Source organism: Nicotiana tabacum, chromosome 8 (genome assembly GCF_000715075.1).
Source record: "Nicotiana tabacum cultivar K326 chromosome 8, ASM71507v2, whole genome shotgun sequence".
In the NCBI taxonomy this organism is placed as follows: Eukaryota; Viridiplantae; Streptophyta; class Magnoliopsida; order Solanales; family Solanaceae; genus Nicotiana; species Nicotiana tabacum.
The window spans coordinates 202,254,049-202,267,501 of record NC_134087.1 but is presented as its reverse complement, the minus strand read 5'-3'; the positions used below and the strand labels follow the sequence as shown (position 1 = coordinate 202,267,501).

At 35.0% G+C, this 13,453-nt stretch overlaps 1 long non-coding RNA gene across 1 annotated transcript; it reads right to left on the bottom strand.

The window, feature by feature from the left end:
* Positions 1–5,292: 5,292 nt before the first annotated feature.
* Positions 5,293–6,525, bottom strand: LOC107776460 (uncharacterized). The gene is made up of 2 exons (XR_012694413.1): positions 6,327–6,525; positions 5,293–5,504 (listed from the first exon to the last, which is right to left on the bottom strand). It is a non-coding gene; the product is annotated as an uncharacterized LOC107776460 (long non-coding RNA).
* Between the last annotated feature and the right edge of the window lie 6,928 nt (positions 6,526–13,453).

The following is a 13,453-nucleotide window of genomic DNA, read 5'->3' as shown; positions in this document are numbered from 1 at the left end:
TATTATGTATTTGAGTGTAGTTGTACATAATACAATATATTTGTATCATTGTATGTGACTCAATAGCAAAGAAGAGAGGAAAGTTCTCCGGATATGGCGTTTTCCGACCAAGCAAAATAATGTATACATTGTATTAAAACTAATAATGGAGACGAACAAAAGCCACCCTCAAATCTTCTCCAATGACTCTGCTTCAGATTTCTAAAAGCTCAATCCGTAGCCATGGCCAGATCTGTTCGCCTACTCCCTCTTCGCTTCAGATCTATTCTCTTAGCTTCAGAAAGTCCATCATCGCCACCAAAAATGGTTGTTACTACGGGTGCCTTGATGGAAAAGGGAGAAAGATTTTGAGGGAGAAGAGAGAGGATTAAGAATCTTGCAGAGAGAGAGAACATAACTGGTATATTTTACGCCTCAATGGTAGGGTATAAAATAAATACTTAGTTTGCTATAAAATAGAAAATATAACTATAGGTAATAATATTTTGAAATTGTTTTAGTTTACAACAAATAGGGTGTAATAGTTTGCTATAGGAGGTAAAATTTCCTTTATGAAACTTGGTAAGAGTTGTCCCTCTGTGGTTAGGTCATTTCAATAATCTTTTTGCAGAAACGATCCCAGATAGCCATTCTAAAGGGCTACTATTTAGAAATTAGCCAGTACGTCCTGAATTCCAATTTTTCTAACAAAAATATTTTGAATTGTTCTGAAGTTAAAACTTTTAGTTTAACATTTCAACAAAAATAAATACTGACTAATCTCTAAATAGCATCCTTGAGAATGGCTATTTATGCACTTGCCCCAGTCTTTTTTGATAAGTGTGGTATCCCGGTTAGCTTACGCTCACCTAGATTAATTTTACGAGGTACTTGCTATCTCTCATTAATACAAGTACTAGGTAACTCAGTCTAGTAAGACCTCGACATATGAAAAGAAATGAAAATTTTACCTCCTATAGTAAACTATTACACTCTATTTATTATAAACCAAAATATTTCAAAATATTATTACTTATAACTACCTTTTCTATTTTATAGCAATATAGGTATTTATTTATACCTACCATTGAGGCATGAAATACGCAAATTATGTTCTTTCTCTATCTCTTCCTTCTCTCTCTCTCTATCAGCAAGAATTTCAATCCTCTCTCTTCTCCTTCGAATCAGCAGAATCGTCGACGTTATTATCGTGGTTGTCGTCAAAATTGTCGGCGTCATCATCCACTATTGGCTCATCCTCTTAGGCGAACAAATCTGGCCATGGCTACGTAGGAGAAGATTTGAGGGCTGGGTTTTTGTTCGTCTCCATTTTATTTTTAATACAATGTATACAATATTTTGCTTGGCCGGAAAACGCCATCTCCGGCAATTTTTTTCTTCTTTTTTGCTATTTAGTCACATACAATGATACAAATACATTATAATATGTACAAGTACACTCAAATACATTATAATTTTTGTATAAATACATTTATTTTTCGCCTATATCTATGTATTTCGAAGGTTTATATTTTTTTAATACAGTTGAATATCTCTGTATTTTGTGTTTTTTTGTTGTTTGAATACAGTAAAATTGAATACAATATATAATAATGAATAATGAATATTTGTGAATTGAATATAATGTATACAGTCGAATTGAATAGAACGGTATACATCCTATTTCTTGATTTTTTGTTGTTTGGATACAATAGAATTCAATATAGTGAAATTGAATACAATTCAATATTGCGCTTTCCGTTATTAAACACTCGTAATCATTATTTTTTAGGCAGATTACCCCATTGTATTTATAAATACATTTGCGCGAATACAATTAAACAATTGTAATCCATTTTTTTAGGCGGATTACCTCGTATTTATAAATATAGTCGCGCGAATACATGGAATGCAACATAGTAGCATCAAAATTTATGTAGAATTGATTTTGTTGAGTTAATAGGAGTGATACACACTAATTGATCCTCTTTCCATTGTTAAATGGCTGGAATTCCCTATTTTCTAGGTGAATTCCACTACTGTATTCATGAATACAGTAGTGCAAATACAGCGAATACAGTCGCAAAGCTGAATAGTAGCTATAGGAAGTAATTATGTATATGATAGCTATATGAAGTTAATATCCACTAAATAATAGTTGTTTCTAAAAATTCCTCAAAAGAAATCACCTATTTTTTTGCCTTCGCTGAAGTTTGAACCCAACTCTCAACCCACTTCATAGACCACTAAGCGGGGCATTTGCATCTATATCCGCTTTTTGTGTCACGTTTTAACTTGTGCCCGCTTTGCAAAAAACAAATGCAAGCGTACCCGCTTTTTCGCATAACTTCAGCATACGTGGCTGAAGTGGCAAAGGCAATCACGCAAAATTTCAGCATTCTAGTAGACGGGCCTGAAGTAACAAGTGTGCTGAAGTTTTTATTTGTAATTGTTGAACTTAAGCATAGTAGCTGAAGTTTTGTTCTCTATTTGCATTGCTGAAATTTTTGTTTTTGTAACTGGGGAACTCCAGCTCTAGAGCTGAAGTTTTTGTTTTGTAACTGGCGAACTTCAGCTCTAGAGCTTAAGTTTTTGTTTTTGTAACTGGCGAACTTCAGCTTTAGAGCTGAAGTTTTGTTCTGTAACTGGCGAACTTCAGCTCTAAAGCTCTAGAGCTAAAGTTATTTAGTTCATTTGTAAAAACTTCTAACACTATATAAAGAAGAAGGAGAAAGAGGAGTAAAACCTATTCAATACTAGCCTAAAGATAATATGTTAAAGTTCTATTTTTACTCAGTTTAAGTTCCTAAGGGAAGTGTCATAGGATATTTACACTGGGGAAATATTGTTTTATCTTTTGTACTATTTTTATGATTTAGATTCTACATTTCTTTTCTTTAGCTGATCAGCTTATTGTTCTAAGGTCTAAGACAGTTGAATCGATTGGGTCACACACATAATCAGACACCAAAGACGTATGACAATGACACATATGGCTCTTTCTTTAGTTCCATAGCAGCACCAACAACAGCAGAAGAAAGAAGAAGAAAACGAAGAAGGAGAAATGGGGCTGAAGTTATTTAAAAAGTAGGTACACGTTAAAAGTTTTTAAAAAATGGGTATAGGTTAAATGTGGGCGACCAAATCACCCCGTGCAATTTTTACCCACTAAGCTATAAACCTCGGTTGACAGGTCATTTCAATAATCTGCAACAGCAATTGTTAAAAGAGAACACTCCACTAAAGTACTATATGTCCTTTGGACAAAATTTTCAGACATTGATGGAAATGAAACTTTATACATTTTGGGAAATTCAGCCGTGTTAAATCATTTGCTTTGATATTTTATACATACACAAATACAAAACTAGGAATGTAATGAAATTTCTCTTCAAAAGAATATCACCAATTTAAATAAGAAGAAAGACAAGGGGAAATTAGAGATGGGGAAGGACCAAAATAAATTAGTAAACATTAGAAACCTATATAGACAATAGTAACTCTTAAGTTGTTAATTGTTAGTAGTATTATGGTTTCTAATATAACTACTTCTCTTAGAGTAGTTTGCAATAGTGTAACTGTAGCGCAAATGCTGCTCAAGTCACTTCTCATTACTTTTTATAACCCATCTATCTCAGACAACATAGTAATAACAATAAACCCAGTGAAATACCACAAGTAAGATCTGGGGAGGGTAGTGTGTACACAAACCTTACCCCTATCCTTGGGAGGTAGAGAGGTTGTTTCCAAAAGACCCTCGGCTCGAGAGGATGAATACAAACAATCAAATATCAACAACAACAGCCAGAAAAATAATAACAACAATGTAAGAACTAAAAAAAATAGATGAAGGAAAGCAATAGCAACAAGGCACAAGCAGCGAAAAACTGAAGCAGAAGATAGTAAGAAGTAGCCGTAATACTAGCACTCTAGGAACAACAACGAGATACTACTAGACTTGCCCTAAACAACCCGGTAAGGATCAGAAAAACGCCCGACAACATAGTAAACAGCTAGATTAAAATCTTTACAAGTGAGGATAGGTCAAATATAAACACACGATAAATGCAAAGAAAGTGGTATCTTTCCCTTTTCAGTGGATAATGGGTATGCCCTTCTACCCTTCTCTACGTATATACTAAACTTGGTTCACAGATAGAATTTTGAACTCGTGTGCACCTACAACATATCTCGCTACTTTTCCTTTTCATAGAGCTTATATTAGATACCTTATAACTATCAACTGACTGCTGCTCAGAGATTAAACTTTCCCATAGGAGGAACATCACCTCTCATTACTCTCCAAGGGCCGCCATACAACATCGGCTTCATTAGAGGCACTTCTTGCCCAGGGTGTTCTTCCCAGTATTTTTCCTGTTATTATAGTGGGGAAAAGCTCTTACATTAAGACAAGAATTTAGAATAAACAGTAAACTAAAGGCTGAAAAAGTAAATTTGATTCTTAATATACAAGGGAAAGTCATCTACTTTGAACAAATGAGTACTTCTATATAGCTCATATGATACAGAACATGAGTAAGCTACTTATCTTCTGAAATGGCAATGACTTATACAAAATATTTTTAAAAAAGGCTATAGCTAGAGGGAAAGATAACTTATTCCGAAAAGCAGATGCATACTGAAAAATAAGAATTAGATCAAAGGAGAAGAAGCAAAAGAAATGGATCAATGTGACTAGATAAGACAGAGACAAATTCAGATGATTCTCCTACCTTGACTGCAATATCTTTTCAGATAGGGAGGTCAAATCAAACTATGTACGAGTCCCGACCATAGGATTTGCACATTGAAAATACTAAACTGATAACTGAAGCTTGTTCATGAACTAAAAAATGATCAATCATAGTTTAGAACCATTTATTATAAAAATCAAATTAATGAAACTTCTGAATAATGAGTGGAGCTCTTTTTCTGACAAGTAAATAATGTGTTGAACTTCCATTCTTTAAAGTCGCACTTTCCATGTATAAATGAGCAAGTAGCAAAAGTTAAGAGTTTGATTTATAATAACTCATCATTGACTCAACGACCCTCTTCTAAACAAAGTAGCAAGGTGAAGGAAGTTAGCACGAGCAGGCTAACATGACACAATTATATGCATTTCCACTCAATCCTGCATTTGTCCAACTAACTATATCGGGGGTTTTATAATCCTGCTCTACCCCTCCAACCAAAAAACGCAGTGGTGCTTTCAAGTTCCAAAAGTAACTTCATGAAGTTTCAATTCCAAGTTTTTCCAAACAAAAAGCCAAGCATTTAGTGTAACAAAATTAAGGACCTAAAGCAACTATACCTTGTAGAGTTGCTCAGTGATGGCTGCCCCAATAACCCCTGTATAAAATGCACAAACATAGATTGTGACAAGAGGTGTAAACGATTTTGGTCTCCTAAATGGTTCGACCATATCCCATAGAATTGTCTTCTCCCACTTTGTGTACATAATCTGCATATTTCCTCCACATATAGGTTGCCATTTCCACGATATCCTTTAATTATCAGTTGAACTGCATGGAGGAAATATCTCGTTAATTCACAGATGTAGCTGTTCACATGCAGAAAAGATGATTTATTAAGGATACTTTTGTTTAATGCAGGACATATCAACATTAGATAGCTCGTATTACTGCAAGTTTATCGGCATAAAAGCAGTCTTACAAATCATTCTATAAAAACATAATGTTAATATGGATCAAGACTATACTAAAAGAACCAATATTACGAGGAGGAAAATCTGCAAGAGAAAAGAGTAACATTTTTGGTAACATTAGGGAGATCTGTTAAGGAGGACAGAGTATTCTTGCAGTTTAACTATCTCCATGTTATCATCAGCAACCTACAAGGTAAAATCTAATTTCTGATTTTTTCAACATTAATGGTCGTTATAGGCTATGTTGCTTGGATCCTCCTAAATTCCACCGCACCCGTGTCAAATCCTCCACCATACTTTACATATAAGTTCTTTTAACTTTCCTATTTTCAATTGCATTACAAACTAACTTCACTTAGAAAAAAAATAGATTTCAGTAATTTAAACCCTAATTTTTATAATTAGCTAAAAGTTAATCAATTTTTTGGTCTTCTATAGAGGAAATATATATAGAAATAGAAATCCAGTACTAGCAAGAAAACCCACATTAACAAAGGATGAACTCTTATAGATACAATATAACCAAACAAAGGATGTGTATAAAAGCTTTCATTTCAATTATTCTTAAGTACAAAACTAACGAAACACATACAAACAAGATCTGTGAAATGCAAACAAGAAAAACGTGAAGAACAAAATTCTAAAAACTGAAAGAACCTATTTGGAGAAAGAGAATTACCAGATCTGTGGGAGAAACCGAAAAAGGAGTAATTTTGAGTGAAGAAAATTTTGAGTGAAGAGTTATGCTAAAAACGTTGAGGCTTGACTCTTGAGGAACTTCAGTCTTCAGAATCTGGAGAGCACAGAAGCGGCTGAGGCGCTGAGCGGGTGAAATGAAATAATAGGCTAGGATAGAGGAAATTAGGAAATAATAAGGGTAGAGGAAAATGGAAATAATAAGTTAGGTTAGAGGAAATTGTATTATAGAATAGGGGTTTAGTTGTCTTTTTAGTATATTTTATCGATTTATCGATAAATCGATAACCGGAGAGGACGAAATCGAAATCGATAACTCGATAAAAAAAATTTCGAAATCGAAATCGAAATCGATAAATCGATAACAAATAATCGATTCGATTTATCGATAAATCGATTCAAATGCACACCCCTACACATAGGTATTTATAATACCTTAACTCTGCACTTGTGGTGTTAAAAACATTACACAATGTGGTCACTTATAAAGTAATTGTAGATTTATTTTTATGACAAATATTAATTGGTAAACTGATTAAGATATCTAACTCACTATTACCAGTAGCGTAGCAAACCTATGTGTCAAGGGTGGTCAAGCGTACATCCTTCGCCGAAAATTATACTGTATATAATTGTCTTTGTATCGTGAAAAAAATGAGATTAAACACCGTAAAAAATCTCTCTCTAGAATGAAAATTTCCTCTTAGTGAAAGCTAGTCATGGGTAGGAAATCGAAAGCTGGAGGAGGAGAAAAACAATAGCAGAGCAATGTCACAAATGGAGGAAAGCAGAATGTACCGCAATCTACAGATGCGAAGAAAACTAAAAGTATTAATGTGCTCCAAGGAATTGCACCGCTGAATTTAGCAAAAGGAACGATGGATCAGACGCCAAACCAATGCAAATTGGTAAATAGAAGTGGAAACAGCAACATGCAGAGTAGCGGGAAGAGCTCATGGGCGAATATGGTAGAAGAAGAAGCGATGGAGGAAGCAGAGGCGGAAAAATCGCAACAAACTGTGAATTCATGGAGTAATGAGTGGGGCCGATTCCTCAAACTGAAGGATTCGACTTGAGTAGTGAGGAATTGACATATCAAAATGTGAAAATCATAATTGACAATATTAAGAAGGAGGTCGAGTACTGGAAATCAACAGTGATTTGATATGCATGTGCTGGGATCTAATCCACCTCTAGCAGTTATGGAAGGTTATTTCAATAGAATTTGGGGAAATAGAGGAATTGACAAAGTTGCAGTAGTGAATAAGGGAGTTTTCCTTGTGAGATTTCAATCTGAAGAAGCTAGAAACAGAACAGTTGAGGAAGGAGTCCAGATGTTTGATAAAAAGCTAATAGTAATCAAGCCTTGGAAGCAGGACATTGATATGAAAAAGGAAACAATTGACAGGATTCCTATATGGATTAGGCTAATAGGATTGGACATCAAATACAGGGGGAAAATGTACTTGCTAAAATTGCAGGAATGGTAGGAAAACCATTGAAGGCAGATAGTGCTACATCACAAAAGGAAAGACTTACATTTTCTAGGATACTTGTTGAGGTATCAATTAATCAACAGTATCCATCAACAATCATGTTTAAAAATGAATATGGGAAGATTATAGAATAAAGAGTAGTGTATGAATGAAAACTAGTACATTGTCCCACCTGTAATATTTTTGGGCATAAACAAACAGATTGCAGAAGGAACATGAAGAAGATTGGTGCAATATTTTTCGATGTTAATTTTATTTTCTTGACGCAATTTAATTTTATTTTCTTGAAAATCTGTTTGCAACTAATTTTCAACATATGAAAAGTAAACTACAACCACAAAAGAATAAAGTAATTTTATTGATAAACATCGCGGGTTACAACTTTGTTTATTCCTTGATTCTTCCTCCGAATTGTCCTCTGTAATTCGAGGACTGGATCAGCTTATTCTCGAACATAGGATGATGCAAACCTTCATGGGATGTATTTGATCTCCATAAAAGTCGATCATTGTATGGATATTCCTCGTGAAGTACTTGATTATCAAGAAGACCATCTATTGATCACGATATTATTTTATGCCTTGATCTCTTTGTGAATATCCCAAGAGTTTATGGAATTTTGTGACACATATAACCCTTATTATAGGTGTGAATTAGGATTTAAGGTAGAGTAACCTCCAAGAAACCCTAATAGACTTCTAGGATTTCAAGAGTCCTATAGTATCTTTAATTTAGAATTTGGCTTGATCCCTTAAAATTTTGATGTCTACAAATGCCCCCTACTTCAAGGTTTGTCGGGGTGTGGGCTTGCCGAAACTTTAAGACGAGACATGAAGTACTCTACATCGCAACAAATGATTTTGAAACTTGGAGTTTTCGATTTACAGGAGGAAGAGATGAATGGCAGAACTGGTCCCACTGAGCGTGCCAATTTGTTTGCAACTAATTTCCAACATATGAAAAATAAACTCCAACCACAAAAGAATAAAGTGATTTTATTGATAAACATTACGAGTTACAACTCTGTTTATCCCTTAATTCTTTCTCTGAATTGTCCTCCGTGATTCGAGGGCTGGATCAGCTTATTCTCGAACATAGGATGATGCAAACCTTCACGGGATGTATTTGATCTCCATGAAAGTCGATCATTGTATGGATATTTTTCTTGAAGTACTTGATTATCAAGAAGACCATCTATTGATCACGATATTATTTTATGCCTTGATCTCTTTGTGAATATCCCAAGAGTTTATGGGATTTTGTGACACATTTTCAAGGGAATATGTGTCATGACCCAAATCGAAGGGGCTGTGACGGGCACCCGGTGCCTTACTCAACTGAGTACCAACGTAACATATCTTTCTTATCATACTATCATGGGTAAATGAACTAGAAAACCTGTCATGAGATAACAAGAATAAAACATAAGGGAATACTCAACATATGATGATCCAACATGATATACAAACTTATACATGTGACATACGGGCCTATAAGGCCGACATGACCATTTATAAACTCAAAACATATGCTGACAAGGCCATACAAGTATCCATACACCTAACATTTATCTACAAGCCTCTAAGAGTACATAAAATCATAAAGGTCGGGACAGGGCCCCGCCATACCAATCAATACATATCCAAAGCATACTGACCAAATAGGCAATTCCGCAGCAACTAGAGTGCACCAAGACCTTCCGCTGAGCTAATAGCCTACTTGGAGGACTGTCAACCTATCAATCAGGACCTACGAGCATGAAACGCAGCGTCCCCAAGCAAAAGGAACATCAATACGAATAAAGTTCCGAGTATGTAAGGCAGAAAAACATAAACAAGAACAATAATGTAAAGAGAGATAAATGAGATACAACCTGTAACATCTGAGTGTCTCTGGGAGCTACTGACATGAAATGCATAATGTATATATACATAAATTTTAAAAAACGTACGACTCTATGGGCATCATCATCATCATCATCATATCGTACCCGGCCTCAAAGAGGACCCAGTAAAAACGTACTCGACCATCATAAGGCTCGGTAGAATCATATTCGATCATGTAGAGCTCGATAAACCCAACTGACCAGTGGTTGCACAATAGGTGCCGCACCCGACCGACTATAGCGCGGCTCGGTAGAGTAAAATAGATACTATATATAATGCATGCTGGACTCATGGAATCACGTTCTAAACCTTTCGGAGTAACCTAAGGTCGTTGCACCTTCGATTAACATTATGTACATCCATATCATCAATATGAACCTCAGTAGAATTTAAGGATCATATATACTTGCTTAGAATAAATTTATAAGGAAAGAACAATATGGGCAACCTTAGTTGCTTGGAGTAGATCCGTTATGAAATAACGTATCATTTATGTTTATTTCATTTTAGATCATGCCAAAAGAAAGAAGGAAGTGCCTTAATATACCTTAAACCCGTTGAGTCCTTAATACCTTCCAAGCAACTCTTCAAACAAGTCAACTCAATCTATCACAGTATAAGGATATTCAAAATCAGTGCTGAGCAAAGGCTAAGTCTGTAACTTAAGCTAGTAGCTTATTTACGTAAATTCGAGCAGCATATCCCCTGTAACAAGGGCCTCCTCCAATACCATATACCAACAACAACAACCAGAGAAATCCATCAACATATAAATATCAATAACAAGATACCATATAATAACAGCAAGTCACAACTACTTCACGATGAACGACAAGCTCCGACTGAAATCCGTATAACCCATATCACCCTTTATAGACTTCTTACATTAACTTAACAGTATCATTAACATGATAATGAAGTCATTCATCAATGATTCCATTCTTATACCATATATTTATAACAAAGGAAACAATCATCAACTCCAACTATCTTCAATTAGTAACTTGATTCACTATTCATGTCTACTCCATCCATTCAACTTAATCAACATCAATATAACCTTAAGAACATGCAAGAACACAATACACATACCTCATACAGTAACTTCAAGTGAAAATCCAAGTTATATTCAGCTTACAACAACCATCAATGGCAATACAACACCATAGAAGTGACTTAAGCTAATCCATGTATTATCTTGTAGTTTATCATCTTAACAACTTAACCAACATAAAATTAAGCTTAAGCACAATAAGTAGGTTGTTATACTCAACTTAGCTAGTAGCAACAACTTGCAATTTCAGCCAAACACAACCCACAACAATCCTCAATGACAACACAACCTCAAAGAGGTATTGTTCTTTACTAGAACTAAGTTTTGATGTTGAAATATGGTGTTATCACTTTGGAATCACTTCAAACCCTTGTGGTATCTATTTAGAAGGGTTAGGAGAAGTTTGGAGACGAAGTTGAATTGAAAATGAGTTAAAAATAGGCGTCCAAATCGTTTATAAAGTGAAGTAGGTCGACCACCGCCTAAGTGGGTCCCATTGGGAGCTGCTTGCGCGGTCTCACGAAAATACGAATATCTCTCTACTCCGATGTCGTATCGATGAGCGGTTTAATGCGTTAGAAACTAGACTCGCAGATCTTCAATTTGGTAGGTAGATAACCCAATAATTCGAAGTATATTTGGAGAAAGATCAGCTACATTGGACCTAATTTTCAGCATATTTATGAATGTAACTTGTGGTGACCTTTGCCAAATTTTTTTCCAGAACTTGCTTGCCTTAAAAACGTAGCAAATGACTATCATACGACTAAAATAACTCATAGAATAACATCCTTGTAATGTTAATAACCCTAGTCTCACCCCAAAGTACATGTTATAATATTCCAAACTTGTCGATTTTCGACGAAACTTGTTTTCTTCAACTGGTTTAACTTCTAAGCTTTCCAACCCTCTTGGTACTCGTTATTCATGATCTTAAAGATTTGTAACCTCCAAGATAACATGATGAACTTACGTTATGTACTTTAAAAAACGATCTCATTTTCGAGCTTACATAAATTGGCTTACAACGTACTCTCACGTACGAAAACATGGTATGTAACAATATGTAACCCTTATTATAGGCGTGGGTTAGGGTTTAGGGTAGAGTAAACTTCAAGAAACCCTAATAGACTCCTAGGATTTCAAGAGTCCTGTAGTATCTTTAATTTAGGATTTGGCTTGATCCCTTAAAATTTCGATGTCTACAATATTCACTAACTGAGACAACATGAAAAAACATAGAATATAATATTCATGTACTCTGAGATCTAAAAAAAATCACATTTTAACCCCACGGCTAAATAAAACTTACTTCTCTTCATAAAATATCTTATTTGCTACGGTACGATTGAAATATCTATTATCTAACAACAGAATATTCCTAATTTTAGAATAATAGTTAGATTAGAGAAAGTAATGATATATTAATACATTACAGTCACATTCAGAATTTTAATGCAACGAACGTGGAATATCACAAACAATTACTTCTTTTAAAAAAAATGGTATTAATATAAATATGTATTTCTTAAAAAATTTCGACCACATAAACATGAATCAATGAATCATCACCTAAGATTGCAATATGCGATAAGGGTTCGAGCCTTGAGAACTAATGTGTCTTTGGTAGGGAGGATTCATACTCAAAGTGATGGATTATCTTGCCTGATTCGAATTAATCGAACCTCAAAACGAATTAATTGCACCCTAAAGTAGATACCGAACATCCAATAAAAAACAAAAGCAGATCTAATGTGCTAAGTACTACACTATTGTAGAATTATATTAAAATAAATCTTGGGCCTAACTCATACCCCAAAGCTAGCTCGAAGAGAGGATGATTGCCCAAGCCTTACAAGGAAACCAGGGATCTCATCCTGGTCCGATGTGGGATTCATTCCATTCATTACCCCCTCACGCCTCGATTCAAACATTTTTATTCGGGGTTTCACTGTCCTATCTGGAGTGTCCACAATCATGGACAAGGAGTATTTCCACTCCTCTCAATTGGTCCGGGGGCATTCCGCCCCTCTTTCTAGGGCCCACATCGATCACGAGCCTCACTCTGATACCTCTTGGGTCTAACTTCCAGTGACGAATTCAGAATTTTAAAGTCATGGGTGCTAATCGATAAAAATTCCAAAAGAAGAGAAAAAAGGAATATTGTGGGTGCTCACTCAATATTTATAATGTACATATTTTTATAATTGCCTCGGTAAATTTACTACATATGATCAAAAGTAATGGGTGCTTAATCACCCACAAATGCCAATGTGGATCCGCCACCGCTAACTTCCCACCCCAAAGGTTAGCTTGAAAGGAGAAAGATTGCCAAGCCTTATGCTACACCGGGAATCTTGTCCCGGTCCAATGTGGGATTCATTCCATTCATCATACTACCATTTAAGCTTTTAGCAAAATACAGTGAGACACAAACCAAATACATATATACATACAGATTCTTTTTTTTAAATACATAAGTAGGAGTAGTACATATTTGTTTTTTTTAAATGTATATATTATACTTTCCTTTTCGTGGGGAACAGACATACCAATATGCCAAATACTACTGTACACTGTATAACATTATTTTATTATTTTATTATTTTAAAGCAGCGGAATCGAAGCTAATTCCCTCAACTCCATTTCATAAATAATTCTTGAATCCGCTGAC